Source organism: Oryzias latipes, chromosome 6 (genome assembly GCF_053564925.1).
Source record: "Oryzias latipes strain Hd-rR chromosome 6, Olatipes_Hd-rR_3.1".
In the NCBI taxonomy this organism is placed as follows: Eukaryota; Metazoa; Chordata; class Actinopteri; order Beloniformes; family Adrianichthyidae; genus Oryzias; species Oryzias latipes.
The window spans coordinates 20,966,771-20,984,344 of NC_136242.1; the positions used below are offsets into that span (position 1 = coordinate 20,966,771).

General features: G+C 41.0%; 1 protein-coding gene across 4 annotated transcripts in view; it reads left to right on the forward strand.

Annotated features, from left to right (window-relative positions):
- Positions 1–17,574, forward strand: part of sema4ba (sema domain, immunoglobulin domain (Ig), transmembrane domain (TM) and short cytoplasmic domain, (semaphorin) 4Ba) — a 55,540-nt gene that overhangs the window by 16,357 nt on the left and 21,609 nt on the right. For 2 of the 4 annotated variants that reach the window (XM_011476130.4, XM_011476131.4), the window contains exon 1: positions 3,939–4,145. The exons of the other annotated variants lie outside the window; for them this stretch is intronic. The gene's annotated coding sequence lies outside the window, so the exon portion shown is untranslated. Of the gene's footprint in view, positions 1–3,938; positions 4,146–17,574 lie in introns of those variants that run through there. 4 annotated transcript variants of the gene reach the window in all.

Consider the following 17,574-nt stretch of genomic DNA (forward strand, 5'->3'; position numbering starts at 1 on the left):
ACGGTCCAGATGTGCTTTAAAAGGACTTTTCTGGGTTCACAAAGAAAAGATTTGCTTTGATTTTCCGTCCAAGATAGGAGGCACCGAGAAAAACCCACCATTTTTAAAAGTCCCACTACGATCATCTTTTGATCTATTTTAAAAAAAAATCACAGTGGTCTTTTAATCGGGATTATATAGTTTTTAGCTAAATAAAAAAAAAAAACACTTTGTCATTTTCTAGGACATAGTTTCTACAGAGCGGCAGGAGTTCATCAGAAATTTACCTCTGAGTTGTGGCTGCTGAGTAAGCCTGGCCTAATTCCCCATCATCGCTTTGTTTACAAGCACTCCCACTGGCTTACAGCACTTTACTACCCCCAACATAAATGTCAAGCAATTTTAGAGCCGTCCAGCCGTACAGTTTTGTCCCAGATGCCAGCTTGGATGAGGAAAATTAAAACAAACATGGATCTAGTGGTCTTTAAGTGGATGCATGGGAATGGAGAGGGGCAGGAAGCTTGTGGCCCACCGACTGTGGCTTCTACATCACTGCTAGAGGATTTTTCTAACAGCTTTTTTGTGTCTGTTCCTGATTAACAGTAATTTGAACAAATGCAATTTAAGCATTGTTTTGCCCCCCTATCATCAGAAAAATGCTGGTACTGGCTATTTTTGGTTCTCCATTGGTATTTATTTTCTTTTTAGGTGGGGGGGGGGGGGGGCGCCCTGGGGGGGCGGTGTGCTAGTCCCAGAGGGAAGTCAGGGCATGAATGGTGGGGCTGGACCTCCTGCCCCTCGGGCCCCTTCCTTGCTGACTGTCTCTCGGTGCTGGGGCGGCTCTGGCCTCTATCTGCGGCTGGCTTGCCGCCTCCTGACTGCCTGGCCGACCTGGGAGGGGGGGCGCCTACCGCGGCCGGGTGGGGGGCCGGTCCCTTGGGGGAGCCTTCTTCCCCCAGTTGTGGACATCCGCCTGCCCCTCCCCGCAGCCCACCCAAACAAACGTTGCACACAGGCACATTGGGCTCCGGGAACTGGATGGGTGAGACACGGTGGCGGGGCTCACTGGCGTGTCTCTCTCCGGGGTCGCGTCGGCGCCTGCCCTCCATTCCACTTTTACTCGCATAGTAGGCATCTTGATTCATCTAGGGAATTGTGGGGATGGTCTGGTGAAACATCTGTGCTCATCTTTCACTGGTCCGCCACACAATTTTAACTTCCACTTTAGACACACACACTGCATGTAAGCACCACACACACAGCAAATACACACCAATCGCAGAGGGATCCTGGAGTAGGGGGGCTTTACTGCTTGGCAGAGGTGGGGCCCGCCACACTGAGACCTCCTATTTTACTTGCAGCACACACACAGTTCACCCACACCACCATACATCGGTGGGGTCGGGGAGGGGCGGCCGGTCTTGACCCGCCTGGTCATCTCAGGGCGGCCAGGCCTGTGGGTATCCTGTCGACTGCAGTTGTGGTCAAGCGTGCGGCGCTGGGGGGTCGATCGGCCGGAAAGGGTTACTGCGTGGCGACGGGGGGTGGGGGGCATCCAGAAGATTGTGAGCATGTGTGCGTGAATGCATGGGTGGAAAAGACCTTGGGGCTGCTCCCACAGTTCCTCTGGGGCTCTCCCTCCCCATCGCAGATTGGGGAGGGCATTGGGGGGGTATGGAAGGAGGGGTCGGATAATATGGCGGGTGAGGAGGGTTGTAGAGGGTAGAGTAGTGGGGGGAGGGGGATGGAGCTGTGGTTGCGCGGTGATCTCTGGGTTGCTTGGGTCGGGTCGTGTACCGGGGCTGGCTTGCGAAGACCGGGCTCCGCCTGGGTGTTGGGCGGCTCATGGGTTCTCGGGGACCTGGCTTCGTCCGTGGCCCGTGTCTCGGTGGCCGGCGCCCGGTGGCCGGCGCCCGGTGGCCGGTGCCTGGTGGCCCCTAAGGCTGCGGCCTGGTACAGCCAAGCACGCCTGTCCTGTGGCCTGAGGGCCCAGACGCCGGGTTCGCCTATGCCTCTCGGCGCCTATGCCTGGCTGGGTGGGTGGACGGTCCAGCTCCTCCCCCTCTCTCGGGCTGTTTGGGTCCCGTCGCCTGGGGTGCTCCCGGCCTGGGAGTCCCCCCCCCCCCCCTCTCCTGGTCTGGCTGGTCCGGCTGGTCCGGCTGGGAAGGATCTGGTTCCCCTTATGAACACACTGTTCACTCTGGCAGCCTGCATGTATCTCCTTCCCCACATGCACACTGCCACACTGCTCCCTGTCTGCTTCATTCCTCCTAACCCACAGTGTATTGATGGACAGATGTCTTCCGCTCATCTTCGTGTCAGAATATCACCTTTGGATGTAACATTTGTGTTTCCAGCAGATCTGGTATAATTGTTGCACAGCTTAAAATATTAACTTGTTCAAATCAGCACTTGATTCCCCACATTCTCCACCTTTCTTCCTTTTATTCTCTTCCACCCCCACCCCCCCTTCACATTCTTCCCCACTCCCTCCCCACACACACTAAATGTAACAAAGAAATAAAAATAATAAAGTAACAAAAAGGGGATTATACAAATTTACACTCTGGTTTTTCAAAGTTATATAACCTCTTCTTGTGATAGTAAAACCTGTCCAACACAAAAGTCCTTCAGCTCTAGTCTGTTTGCTCAGTTGTTGGACAGAACAAGTTAGAAAAAAGAAAAAGAAAAATTCTGGTACATGTTAAAAACACCCCCAAAAAAACACAATTTCATTGGAGTGGGTCTTTCAAGTTTTTTTTTCCTTTTTAGAAATTCATTTTTTTTATTGTTGAAAATCATAGAAAAATTAAACGCTGTTGGGTTTGCAAGTTTGCAAACGAGAAAAAAACGTTGAAAACCTTGAATAGTATCAGCCTGAAGATTCTTTAGACCTTTTGTCTCAGCTGTCGAGATGCTTTTCTTGTCACTGATCTCATGAGCAGTTAGATGCATCGTTCGTTTGAAGGTAATTACAGTACTTGAGATTCAGCTTTAACATGAAACAAACATCTGGATGAGAAGCAAACACCTGCAGTCAGATCGACCTTCCAGGAGAGGAAAAGGATAAAACAACAGGAATGAGAGCGTTCAGGAGATTCCAGCTTTTTGCTCATTTAGTAGTTATGAAATAAACTGTGTGTCACTCTTATAAATAGTCTTTCACTTCAAGCTCTGTAAAACTGCTATGATCTCATGATCTTGTTTTCCTGAACATAAAAAGTGACACTGTCTCAGTTTTTCTCTGATCGCTGGTGTGTGTTTTTGTTTTTGCCTTAAGCAGAAAAAAACTACCCTGTTAAAGATCTTGTGACCAAAATTAAGGTGAAACTTTATTTTTTCTCCTTTTGGAACTGATTTGAACTAAAGAATAGAAAAGATCCAGAAGATCTTTGAAGATTCCTGTGTTATCTCATGTTGGCGTGGATTCAGAGCAGTGGCCTTTGGCAGAACAGCCTTTGTTTTGGAGTCTCTGTGGATGGGCCATATATAACCTGTCATCAACACTTTTAGCCGTCCTTTTTTTATTGTTCTTTTGGACTTCTCTGACAAAGATGTGGTGCGGTTGAACACAGCGACCTCCTGGGGGAGTGCTGTGACCATTGGGGAGTGTGGACGGTCTGAGACAATGTTTATGTGGGTGGGATGTGTCAAAACGCAACACTGACATGGGAAACACTGGCCTGAAGTTTCTAGCCGAATATTGCAAAGTAAAAAAAAAGGAAAGTCCTCTGCCCTGGACAGCAAAAAGAAAACACTTGATATGGATAATTATTTAAACATCTTTTTGTAGTTTTTCCTTATCCTTTTGTTGCTGGGTGCTACTCTAAATTGAAAGAATAAATGAAAATCTACTCAAGTCAGTCAAGATCATGCTATAAGAGACCTCCTCAGTCCTCCTGCAGCTCATATGACCCTCCCTCTTTGCAATGGGTGGAGCGTTGAGTGGCCTCAGGCAGGCTGTAGTAGCTCACTGTGTCACAGACAGGCAGTGTGGACCTGTGGGCGCATGAGCTGTCATCTCGTGGAGCTTCGGCTCTCCTTTATCTGTGGAATTTGTCTTAAACGTCTTAGAGGAGGAGCTGGCTGGTGTTTTTGTGTCTCCTGTAGGAAAGCTGGGTTTGATTTGAAGTGGGTTTCGACTTCCCTCCTGGCTCACACAGACCGTAAGTAACATAGACATTGCCCTTCTGTCTATTAACTGTGTGGAGCTGCACGCTTCACGCATGTAAGCACATTGCAGCTGAAATGCAGGTGAAGTGACAGAATAAATCAAATTTTTTATTGAGAAGCCTGATTTTGCTTCTTTTTAGGAAGCAAGCTTGTGATTAGTAGCCTGCTGCTTTCTACAGTAGGTCTTTAGTAAGGTGATAGCTGAGCAAGAGGAGTCATTTAAGAGCGTCTGCATGTGTGTGAGGGACAAAATACCTATTCATTAAGCAGTGTTTATGCGTTTTGCCCACTTTATTGGAAATCCCAATAAAGTGGGTGTGTTATAGGTCTTTAAGATAACCTTATAGCCATAGACGGTGTATACAGCAAGTGCTCCCACATCTTTTCCCTGCTAGGAAACTTTACCACATGAGCAATGGAGGAGTGTGGAACATCTGCAGGACCAGAGCAAATCAGATTATAAATATCCACGTCTGTTTCCTTCAACAGTGAGTGTAAGCTCAGTGAAAATTCTGCTATTTAGAACAAGGTAAAGGTTCATTACGTGATGCTGGAACAACACAGAAGCATCAGGTGTTACTGTGTGGAATAGAAATGTGTCACCCACACACTGCCGGCAGCACAGACAACAGCGCTGCCAGAGTTGTCAGAAGTAGGTGGTAGTTAATGGTAGGAAAGCATAAATAGAGGCATTTAAACAAAGTAGGGCCAGCTAGAGATTTGCTCATTTTTGAGCATCTAATGCTGTCAACCATTGGTTTAAAACTCTGTGTGGTTTTGCTTGTTCTTTTTATGTTGATTAAATAACTTGTCAGCTAAATAAAAATCAGCTTTTTACCTTAACGTCAGTGTATGAATATATAAGTCCAGCAACGGTTTCAGAAGCTGCATTTTTGATCACTTTGTGATAAATACTGAGCACGTGGGATCTTTTTCTCCACATTAATTGAAAACAGACCCTTTTTGACCCAACTCTGCACACGTCAACCTGAGCCGGAATAGTGGAATTATTAAAAAAGATTGAACAAAAGTCAAATCACTTTCTGAGCAGCACAGAGACTGAACTATTTCTCAGCTTCTCTAAGTTTTCCCAGAGGAAAGTTAGTCCCACGTAAATCTTAAGAAAAACTTGACATCCTCTTTAAAAGTGCAGATCTGTCAAAGCAGAAGTGGGACCGTTTTCACACAGATTCTTAAGTGATCAACGCTCTGCAGACACGGAAGAAATGGAAGCTTTCATGAATTTTTCTGAACGGCTAATTATTCTACAAGGGGGTGGAATATAATCAGGCGTGTTATCAGTTTTTGTGTGTGTTTTTTTCCGCCATGGCCCTGCTCATGGAGATTCATCCGCCTGCTGCAGGAAAAAAGCTGGTTTGCTCTGACCTTGGCTTTGCTGTTTTCTTTTGGTTTGATTCACAAAGAAAACAGCTGGCAGTTGCATTCTGGCTACTGGCAGTCGTGACAATGAGCTGCCTGTATGACGCTTTCAGAGGAGCTCCAGCTTCTTGTTAAACACGTTGCTTGCTGTATCGGGGGCTCTAACGCACACATATGACTTACAGTTAAGGTCACAGTGATGGTTAGTTTCAGAAAACGGCATCATGCTTCAAATTTGCATTTTAGAAACATATATGGTGCACAAAATAGCTTGCAGATTTGTATTTTTTTCCTGTCTCAGGAAATACTCTGTCTTTCGGTCTCATCTCTTTCCTCCTGTATTGTTTTCTTGTTTAAAACTTTTTAAAATTATTTTGCTTTTTGTTCTTTTTTTCATCTATCCCATTGAATTACAACTTGCTTTTTTTGTTTCTAAATTATATTAACGCAACATTGCACCATAACTGCTCCACAAATGAGCTTGTTTCCAAAAAGCTGATGTTGAAATCAGTTTAAATTGATGCTCGCAAAACCATCAACTTGCTGTTTAAATTCTTATTTTGCTTGGAAAGCCTCAGCTAGATTTTCCTGCATTAGTTTCATCATTCTTTCAAAACTTTCTTGAATAATCTCTCATTTGCGTTGAATCTCCTGTTAATGGACTTTTTTTTGCAACAAAAGCTGAATTCTATTTACATTTCTTCGTGATTTCCTCTTTATTTTTGTTTACAGTCACAGAGAACCGCGGTGAGGGTTAATGGCTAGGGGGAGGAGGGGTGGACCATGAAGTGGCCACTCACTTGTAACCTAAAGGTTAAAATGCAGGCCTTCAGGGAGTCCTGTTACTGTGTACTCACTGATGGGAACTCTGCAAACAAGCATTCTGGGAGCGCAGTGGGCTCCTCTGTTTATTCCCAGTCTAGTGCCGTGCCATGATGTGGGAAATGACTGGGGACGTGGAACTTGGCCAGATCTCTGTTTTTCAGAAATGCCTTTTAACCCAAAACATAAAACATGTCATGTTCTGGGAGCTTGTTGAACGGTTTAACGGAACAAACTGTTTTGTGGGAGGAGTCTAGTTTTCACATGCATCAGCATTTACTACAAGTTTTGCTAGCGGATGCACTGCCTTTTACCTCACACGTGTTCTCTTAGTGTGTATAATAGTAATAACATTTTTTAAGTGTTTTGACTGCAGACTTGAGCTGTGGGAGGATCACATGCAGCAAATGGACATGAGGTTTATGTTGTTAGTGGTCAATGTATTTGTGTCCTTCCTGACAGGAGTGCAGGAGCAGCTCAAATGATCAAATGGGCCTTTAAACAGGCCTTGTTTAGCATCCAGATCCTCCCCCACCACCGTGATCTGATATCTCTAAGCATTCCAGGTTGTGCCCTTCACTCTGTTAATGGTGCCACTGACCCTTAAAGACACCCCTGCCGTAGCTCTCTGATCACAGACCTCTAATTGCTTTAATGCCAACAAACGGCGCTGATGTCAGATGTTAATGTTCTTCACTGAGAGGCACTTTATAGAAAGACAAGAAAACAGAGCTGACAAAGAAAGACAAAGGTACTCTGATTGTGCCATTGATAGATGTCTTTTCATAAAAAACAAGCAGAAAACCTATAATAATTCTGATATTGTACAATTTGATTTTCTTATCTCCGTCCATGTCTTAATGACGCACCAAAATCCTTTAACAAATGTGCTTTATCTCTGAATAGTAATCCATCTTCACTCACAGTGAATATCGCGTGATATTGAATTTTTGAAAATGCTAGTCATGAGAATATTGTCGATTTATGTGTTTATAGTGTCCGACCTAAAAGAAAACGTTTTCAGAAGCTGAAATAACACATTTTTATTTCTAATAGATCTTTCCAAACCCACTTTTTGTATAATATATCACACATAAAATAACCAGCTAGATCCCCTTTTTTTGCCAATCTTTTAAAAGCCTTTTCTTATTAACAAAAGTATCTTTGGAGTTTAACATTGACATATGAATTTACAGACAGCTCACTGGGGCATCATTGGATATCATTTCATACTCAGCGTGTTATCTGCCTGTGTGGTTTTCTTGCTGAGGTAATGGGGTCATGCCAGTTTGTTTTTTGTGTCCCCTTGTGAACTTTTCCGTCCCAGATTCTGCAGATCTTGTTTTCCTTTTTTTTTTTTTTTAAAGTTGTTGAACAGATCTGTTTTCATTACCTTAAATTTAACCTCCACCTGCATGCTTTATAGCAGATGTCCAACATTTGGATGCAGAGGTGGAGCAAAGGGGGTCAAAAGGAGCAGAGACCTCAGGACAATGGCACACTTAAAGCTTCCTGTGGCAAAGCGGCGTGTAAGTCAGGCCTGGCAGACAGGCTGGCAGGGCAGATGTTTCCCTGTAGGTGAGAGGGACAGTGGATAGCACAGTCTGAATAATTCATCAGCCTGGACTGAAGATGTGATATATTAAGACACAGAACCCAAGCCATCTTATGGCGGCTTTCAGCACTTTTTGTGCAGCATGAGTAGCTGCAGGGCTCAGATCACCCCGCAGCTCTGCTTTCTTTTTGGCAGTCATCCACAAGAGCAGAGCCAGTTGAGATAGTTATAGACGCACTCGCTTGAGGAGGGTGGGAAGCTGTACAGCACGGAGGTGCAGTTTACCCCACAGGAGGCTAAACTCTTCATATTTTTTCTTACTTCAATCAGCTAGTCTCACAAGTTTTGATGACAGAAAGTTTTCCAGTAAAACATATGAAAACATTTCTTTATTTCACGCAATGTCAGCATCTTTTGTCAGCAAACTTATTTCTGATTTTTAGCCCCCCCTAGAAAAAATAAATAAAAAAAGAGTTGATTTTTAGGACATAGTTTCTGCAGAGCATCCCTCTGTTTACACAGTCTCCCGCTAGCTTAAAGCCTTTTCAAACACCAACCTCACATTACTGGTTTAATAAAAATGGTGAGCAATATCCGAGCTATACAGCTGTACAGTTTTAACATAAATACCAGTTCAGATGAAGAAACAAAGACGTACGTGGAGCTGTTTGTCTGTAAGTGGATGCATCGGAATGGAGCGAAGCAGGGAGCTTGTGACGTGCTGATTGTAGTTTCTAGGTCTCTGATACAAGTGTTTTCCAACAGCATTTTTTGTCTGCTCCTGATTCACACCAATTTGAAAAAAGAAATACTCAGAAATGCAATTTTAACCTTCTTTTTTTTTTAAATATGTCCTCTATCAGGAGAAAAATGCCACAAAAACATGTTGAAAACACCAAAAAGACAGTTTTCATTGGAGTGGGTCTTTACAGTTTTTATATACCAGATGAACCACTCGGTAGATTAGATCAGAACTGGAGAGCCCCCTCTTAGGTTTCCTAAAAAATGAATGGTTTTGGAGACGGTTTAACGCTTTTGTAACCACTTAGTCCATTTATAGCTGATATCATTAATAGCAAACGAGGGTATGAAGCTATTTTGGTTCACTGGAAAACAACTCTTCTCTGGAGATAACATCCTTCTTCTGCTTCACACGCATTTGAAAAAGAAAAACAGAGTCTTGGAGCATACTTGTGGATCTCCAAGGAAGCAGAGCTCTGAAACTTTGTTTTCCATTAATGCTTGGCTTCATCTTTATCTCTTTGTGACATCAGTTCCCCCCTTGCCTGCATCAGTAGCATGGGTGTCGTTTGGACATGTACGGGGGTTTGATGGCAATCTTGAGCACTCACCAATGTGGGTTGGGATTGAAGACATTGAGGAACCTGAACTCTAGAGGCCCCTAAACTCTGAATGTACGAATCATCTTAAAAACACAGTAGTTTGCACCATCAGCACAAAGATTACCTAAACGCACAGCTGTAAAATATTTCTCTGTAAACCTGCAGTCACTGAACTTTCATCTGTCGTCTGATAGCTTGTTAATCCTCATATTTTGCTCATCAGTCAGCTGTTAAATATGTAGCCTAGGGATAAGTGTGGGGCCCATCTTTTACTGGGTACAAGGTTGTGTAAAAATGTGAGGCACAAGCGTGTAGTTCTTAAACTGAGACTCACTAAGTGACTGCCCTGAAGGCAGAAAACTAATGATTGACAGAAGTTTGTCTATGGCTTATATCTATTAAAATACTTATATCACTCCCCCCAAAGACATCCACACACAGACCACCACCCCAGGTCACATCCCGTCGTCTAGGATTTGGGGTGTCAATAATTGGAATTTACCGCAAAAATCTTTGTCCTAAAGAATTCACAAAATGACTTGGATGGCTGGGATACCAAGGCGTCAGTGGCTGCTGAGGGCTCCGAGGGAAGAATGTGCAGCTTGCTATTGATCTTTGCTAAGTGAGGTCACCGCACGTTGGGGCAGCTGTCTGACCCCCCCCCAAAAAAGGGGACAGAATAGCCTCCATGAAGACACTCTAATGTGGTCAAAATGCAAAGCGAGAATGTTCAAGAGAAAGAATTTGACTTCTGAGTATGATAACACAAAGCCTTTCTGGGGAACAAACGACCTACTTGAACCGCAAAAAATAAGACTAAAAGCTTTTCATTTTTTTATTGTTAATTGTTTGAAGACTCGTAATTTATCTCCTTGTTAAAGTGAGCAGGGGTGTCATCGGCAATGTGTTAGTTTCCCAGGATGTCGTCCTCTCTTAATAAATTTTTAGTGATATAAAGTAGCTTTAGAATTTAAAAGAATTTTAAATGGGAAAATTGAGTATAAAGCAGAAGAACATTTTAATTTTTCCCTCTTCTTGGTTTTTAGATAATTTTGTGCATCCCAAATCTGAGCTGCAAACAGACATTATTCACAGTGGTAACATGTCAGACAGACGACGACTGAGGAGCATAAACATGAACTTGATCCCCAGAGCTTGAACAAACCAGCCTTCCTCCTGCAGCTAACATTTATGTTGTGTCTTCTTCATGATCCCATCATACATCTAAACTACTTAGGTTTTTGCAAAGTCATCAGTGTTGCATGAATGTAAATAGATTTCAAAGTGAGGTAATTTATTTGTAAAAAAAAAAAAAGGTTTAGAAAAGCTGAAGTCTGGCAAAAGCATGATGCAGCGTGACACCTGCTGGTTTCAGGGTCACCGTGCACTTTGTAAAGTCCAAACTTTAGCATTTTGATGAAAATTTGTCTCTAGAGAATACAAACAAGTGAACTCTCTGAGCCTTTTATCAGTCTTGCACAGTGATGGATGGATGTGTGGAGCTTTTTACCCAGTGGCCTGTAGCCTGAGCTTCTGTTCAAGCCTCCATCATTGGAATGCCTGCAGCTTCTTGATGTGAACATCAAGGGGATGCAACCACTCGCTTTGTTTGCAGCGTTTCATGGAGGTCATGCCAAGCTAATCAATTTCAACGTGGATAAATGTGTCGCTGGCTTTCGCTTGATGAAATGATCAATAAATTGACGTGGGCATCAAGTGTCTTTCGGCACATTGATCCTGTTTTTGCACATAAGCATATTGTGGAAACAAACTTGTAAAATTGTCAGCTTCAACCTTAAACGCTATAGATATAAGTAGGTCCTTCATAGTATTTGTTTCTTTCTTAAATGGTGTCCATTTATACAGCATAGCTATTCAGCACATAACTTTAAAATTACTTTTATGGTTATCTTGTTTTAAAGGCAGACTTGCCCATTAATTTCTCTGATTTCCAAAAAGAACCTGCAGATATATGTAAAGTTCAAATAAGAATTTGAAAAACTGTCTCTTTACATTTAAGATTATTCACAGTTTTTATAAATGTATTACTCTTTTCATACATAAGGAAAACTGATTTTTAAAATATAGAAGTTTTGTATTTAGTGTTTATTGATTTTTTTATGACAATCACTGTCAACTAAAAAATAATGAGGACATTACTGAAAATATTAAATTAATTTCCATCAGTCTGAATTAATACCATTCAATGTAAAACAGTTAAAAAATAACTTCCTTTTTTAATAGTGCACAGAGTGGTAGAAACACCTTTGCATCCCAGTGAATCAGCTGAGCTACAACAGCTTTATTCACCTATTTAAACTGTGTTTTTTAGTTAACCATGTACTTTGTTTTTAGTCATTTTTGTAATAAACTGAAAAGTGCATTCACAAATTGTCTAGAAAAAAAAGGAAGAAAAAAAACTGAACTTTTTTAGTGGCCTTTGTAAGTTGGTCAAAGTATTTCACTCCTGTGTTACTAAAATAATCAAATATTATCTACGAAATCCTCTGTGATCAAAAGCAACAATTACTTCATAAAAACAGTACATGAAGCCTTTTGAATATTTATGAACCCATTTTTTTCTACTTTAAAGTAAAACATTCCAAAAACTTTGCTTTTGCACATTTAAATGAATACAGAAAAAGTAAAAGTACATGTGTCGAAAGCCTTCAGCCTTCATTTGTCTCTTAAAAACACCCAAGAAAGTTTTTATTTTACAGTTGTAAAACTAATTTTTAAGTTCATGTGCACACAAAGAACTCTGTTTTGAACAACAACCTGCGCAAACTATTGTGCTGTGCATCATCCAACCTTTAGAATCACAGGATTCAGGAAAAATAAACAGAAGAAATGACCTCAGACTCATTTTGGGAGTTGCACTATTGTAGTCAATGTGTTTCCTAGAGATGCAGACCGACTTTTATAGTAAACAAGAAGAGACATTTCAAATGGAGCTGAATGTTTCAACAGGCCTGACCTACATAAGGCAGCTAAGGCTGAAACAGTACTTTACCTGTGTTTGACAGCAGCCACAAAGCCATAAAAACCAGACCCCAGAAATCTGCAAGTGGGCGTGTTTTTGATTTCTGCCAAAGCACATTCGTTAATAAGTTTATGGTTTTAACTGGATTAGGCTTTACACTTAAAATAGACTTCTTTAAAGATTGTATTTCATACATTTTTTGGATTTATTTGAAGACCCGTTTCTACTGAAAGTATGAATCCACAGACAATGCATGCACTGCACATTTAGGTCCTTTTTCAGAATATCAACAAGATATCTTCAACACCTGTATCCGATTTTGTTTCTGACTAAATGCAGAGAAATGGAACATAATAGCTGCCGTGTTGTTCAATGCAAAAAAATTAGTAAACACGATAGGAAAAGGAGGATCAGATTGTATCTTTGTATCCGTCGATAACTAGAAATGAGGTTGTGTCAGATCAGCATGACAGCGGCAAAAAGTGGATCCGAAAACCAGAGGAAAAACACGTTGGTGATCCGTTTCTTGCTAAAGGGTGTGACAATGGGAAAATGGACCAGAAAAGAAGTAGGCCATTACAGCCAGAACAGCACAGGCTCCTCACCGAAAGTGGATCAGCTTACAGAAGTTGCTGAAAGCTGAAAAAACAATGTAATAAGAGAAAAGTTACACGCGTCCAGGTGCTTTCCCTCCATCCCTCATAGTGATTAATGACAAAAGTTGGACGTTTTGTGCCAGGTTGACGCCTGTCAGGGAGGGGATTTTGGAAGAAATAAAGAACAGGGGTTTCAGCTGAGATGATTCCCTTTGTCATTTTTTACTTCCATTGCAAGCGTCATCTTGTCCTTCTCATTTTCTGGTCTCATTTTTAATGAACTTTTCTGTCTGTCTCAGAGCCGCAGTTGCTCTCCTGTCACGCACTTTGGAGTTAACAGTCATAGCAGTGCTGGCAGCAGACCCAGTAGCTCCACCACTTCAAGTCTCATCAGCGAGCTGCTTCTTCTGGCTCCACATCTGCTATGGAAATTTGGGAAATTGAATGAAATGGAATATCACTTCATATATGCTCCCCTCAGAGACAGTGCCGATCTCTTGTGAAGGCCATTAAAAACATGTGATAATTGATATTTTGCTAATTTGCCTGTTTGTTTTTGGAAAAAAACATTGTTTTAAGAATTAAGTTTGATTAGTGAATCTCAAAATATTTAACACAGTACATAAGTCTGCTTGATGAAGTAAATTCCCCTGAAACTCAAGTTCAAAAAGTCCCTTATCTTTGTTAAATTCTTTAATAAGATTTTAATTAGGCAATTAAACATCTTTGCACATGGTCGCAATGATTGCCGTTTGGTTCACTCTGAGATGAATAATTATTCTTAGCTGTGTCTGGGGATTAAATGGGTCAAGCCGTAAAAACATGTTTCCTTCTGTAGACATAATCGCTTCAGCAGATGGGATTATCACATCAACTGGAAATTGAATTGTGTTGCACCAACTATGCAGATTTTGATTAAACTAGTTGAAGTCCTTCGCAGATTGTTTTACCTCTTATTTTTTGCCAATAAATATGGAAAAAATGGGCTGCACGGTGGCATGTGGTGGTTAGAACTCTAACCCCAGAGTGAGAAAGCAGTGGTTCAAATCCCGGTGAGATCCTTTTTATATGAGGTTTCTCCAGGCACTCCAGCTTCTCCCCACAGACCACAAACATGCTTCATAAGTTGATTAGTGATTCTAAATTGTCCCTTTGGTGTGTGTGTGTGTGTGTGTGGTTGTCTATCTTTGTGTGGTCCTGGGGTGGACTTTCCAAAGCAGCGGTCCCCAACTTTTTTGTCAGACAAAGTTTTTCATGGGCCAGCCTTTATGAGTAAGTTGAGTTTAAGTAGGTGGTCGATGTTCTTTTTTTTTTTAAGCTTACAGTTTCCTCTAACCTGTGAGGGTAAAGTTTATCTTCAACTTTATTCGTACACAATCATGTAGAAAATAAAAAAATTTAATCTGGATTTTCCCTTAACACAAAACTGTCAAAGTGGAAGCTACAAATTCAGACGCCAACATCAGCCTCGTCTAACTTTTAGGGTGCAATAAATAAAAAATAAGAAAACCTTAAAAAAGGTATTTTTTATTTATATTATAAATAAAAAAACATTTGAGCAATTTTATTAGCAGCAGCCTCGTAACATTAGAAAGCTGGTTGCTGAATATAATGCATTGCTATTATGCCACAAATCGACTCGCCATAAACCAATTCCTCCTGGATTGTGTCTGTTAAATGCAACTTTCTTTTATTTTAAAGTCCAAGGCCCTTCTTCTGTTTCCTCACTGGATCTTTTCTGCGAAAAGAAAATTTCCAAATATGTTTGTTTTTTTGCCAACTTTGTTAGCTTTCAGGGTTCCAATTTAGCAGTCAGCTCAGCTGCTTTGAGAAAGTAGTGACTGTATTTTTGTCACGTGACTGAGCGACTTAACATGTATCTAGAATGAATTGGATATAGTGATGAAAATCCAGTCGTATTCCAAAATAAAACTTCCTTCAGAATCAGATTTTCTTTTTTTTTATGGAAAAATGTAGGTTGTGTTTGTATTTTCTGAGGCCCCATACCAACTGTCCCAGGGCAAGGACCAGTATCGGTCCACTGCCTGGAGGTTGAGACTCACAGGTCTAGAGCGTACCCTACCTTTACCCTGACAAAGCCACTGCAAAAACCGAATCAGAAGAAAGTAAAAAAGAAATGATCTTTTTCGTCTTCCAAGAAAAATACTCTTACCAAGAAGGTGTTTCTATGGCAAAATAGCCTCAGTTTAGAGAAAACATGTCTAGGTGACTAGAAATCTCTTCTTACAATAAGAATTCTTGATGAGACAAATTTTCTTACACAACACTATTTAAAGATAATCTGGCAATGGGGTCGTATTTTAAATTTATTTTATTGGGTGGATCTGGAAGAATTTTTCAGATTAAATCAGTTTTCAAACTCTGACACCAGAATCCAGAAAGTGTTAACACAAACAGGTTTCAACTGGGACTTTTATCTTCAGTTTTAACAAAGTAGTTCCCTCTGAGAGAGACTACAAGGTCTTTAAGGGGGAAGATTCTGTTCAAAAGGTCAACAGTCAGCTGCCCTGTAAAATCGTGCAGGCACACACCTCCCTTCTCAGTCCCATCCGCTCCGTCACATCTGACGTGAGGTCGTTGACGTGTCATGGCAGGGAGGCGTTCACCTCAGCTTAAAGGCCTCATGTGGAAACATGTGACCTGGCTTAAGTCAGGGGCGTGACACCAGTGACCCACATGTGTTCAAGTACAGGTGGTTTCTTGAGATGACAGGCAAACGAAGGGGGCGCATTTATCATTCAGCAGTTCGGATTGTGCGTGGAGACTGGAGTCTACCCTAAGCTAATGGCTGTGCCACCTGTTTCTGCAGTGCTGCTATTTATGTGACTCTTTGGCAGCAGGCCAGCTTTGTCAGACAGTGATATAAATATAAAGATATAATAACTGTATTCCAGGAGCTTTTTATCAGGAAATGACAAGGCGTTGGGTACCAGGAAAGCCCCTGTTTAGTAAACTAAAAAAGTTATTTCCTCTTTTCTTAAACACTGTCATTCATTGTTTCTCGCAATGCCAGAAAAACTAAATTGACATGTTTTTATTTCATACTTTATTTCATCTTTTATTTTAATTTCTACTTTTGATCTATTTTGTTTCACAAATAAAAAGAAGTTGTATTTTCAAAAGACTTTATTTCATTTGTATACATTTGAATGAATCCGTCCCTCATATTTTACAACTGACACCAAATTGCTGCCAAAAAAAAAGTTTTTTTGTGTGTTTTTTTCCGTTTCATCTCCTCCCAGCTTGTTTACTCTCCTATATATAAAATCGGTGATGTTGATTCTCCTTAAATATTTGGATCTGCTGCGTTAAAACATGTACAATAAACTGTTTAATCTGTGAATAGAGGTGTGCAAATTGACCAAGTATCAACATGCGTTTAACCCTTTAACTACCCAGCCAAGACAAATTCATTTGAAAACAATCCTTTCTGCTGCTTACTGTCTTGAAAGAGTAATGCACACAACCCATGCTTTTATTATGTTTTCCAATATTTTGAGTATAGTTACTGTAACCAGAACGGGGATAAATCTGGCATTTTCATATGATGGGTAAACGTGGAGTTGAGTCAGGAAAGACATCCAGCAAAAACAAAGTCAAATCAAGCGTTGGCCGACTAATAAGAAGACACTCATTATTATTGATGGGTGGCATAAGCTATACTGTGAATAAGGCAAAGACGGGATTTTTAAAAGGCTTCAATTAGCTTCAAACAGTCTTGTTCATTCAAATGCAATAAGTTTAATTCACTAGCTGTTTTGTTTCTTTAGTGATCTGATTTGATATCAAATACTGTATAACCTGACAGCAATACAGAATCAACAAAACCTGTCTTGAATGAGAAAGGATTGTGCCATACAATGCAACCGATCAGTAAGGCTTTAGTTGAGTTGGATCAGTTCATGTGCTGCTGGAGGGTCTGTGTGAAGACATAAGAGGGGAAGTTAAGAGGAGCTCCTGGACACTGAGACTGATCGTCCAGAGCGGGAGAACACTATCACATCTGTGTAGCAAGTGAAAGGGATGATTCAGGTTATGCATCATGCAGGAGAGAGCGGTGAGGTGCGGGGCTGCATATAGATTTCCAGCGTGTCAGAGGCTCCCTTGTTCTCCTGCTCTCTAAATCGTTTCGGAAACTTCTCCCAGATTAATTTGGGTCTCTTTCATTAAGTGTTACGCGAACCCAAAACGATTGTCTTCTCAGCTGTCTTGTGGTCAACAAGTGTTTTATGCTGGATTGTTCCACACAAAGGATGCAAATGACGCCTGTGTTCAGCCTGCTGTTGCATTACATGCTTCACACTCACTGCTGTGTCAGAACATTTTTTTTACTGGTAAATTAGCTCACATTTAAATTCTTAAACTCTCAGACTTATTTATTTTAATTATTACTCTTAGAACTGAGCACCTATAAAAACGTAAAAAATTCAGATCTTGGACGAGTAAACTTCATTTTTCTTCTTTACGATGAATAAGTGTTATTCATCAGCTGTGTTTTTAATTTGATCTATTTAACCCGATAAAACTAACCACGGGGAATAATTCATTTTTTAGAATCAAGATGCTTTTTGAAACCTTTTATGAAATCCATAAAAATTTTGTTTGCAATGTTATATTTTATTGGATTATTATTTAGTTTCAGATTTGGTAACTTTTCCCTCCCAATAATGTTAGTTATACACGAGATATATTCACAAAACATTTATAAATTCTTTCGATGAA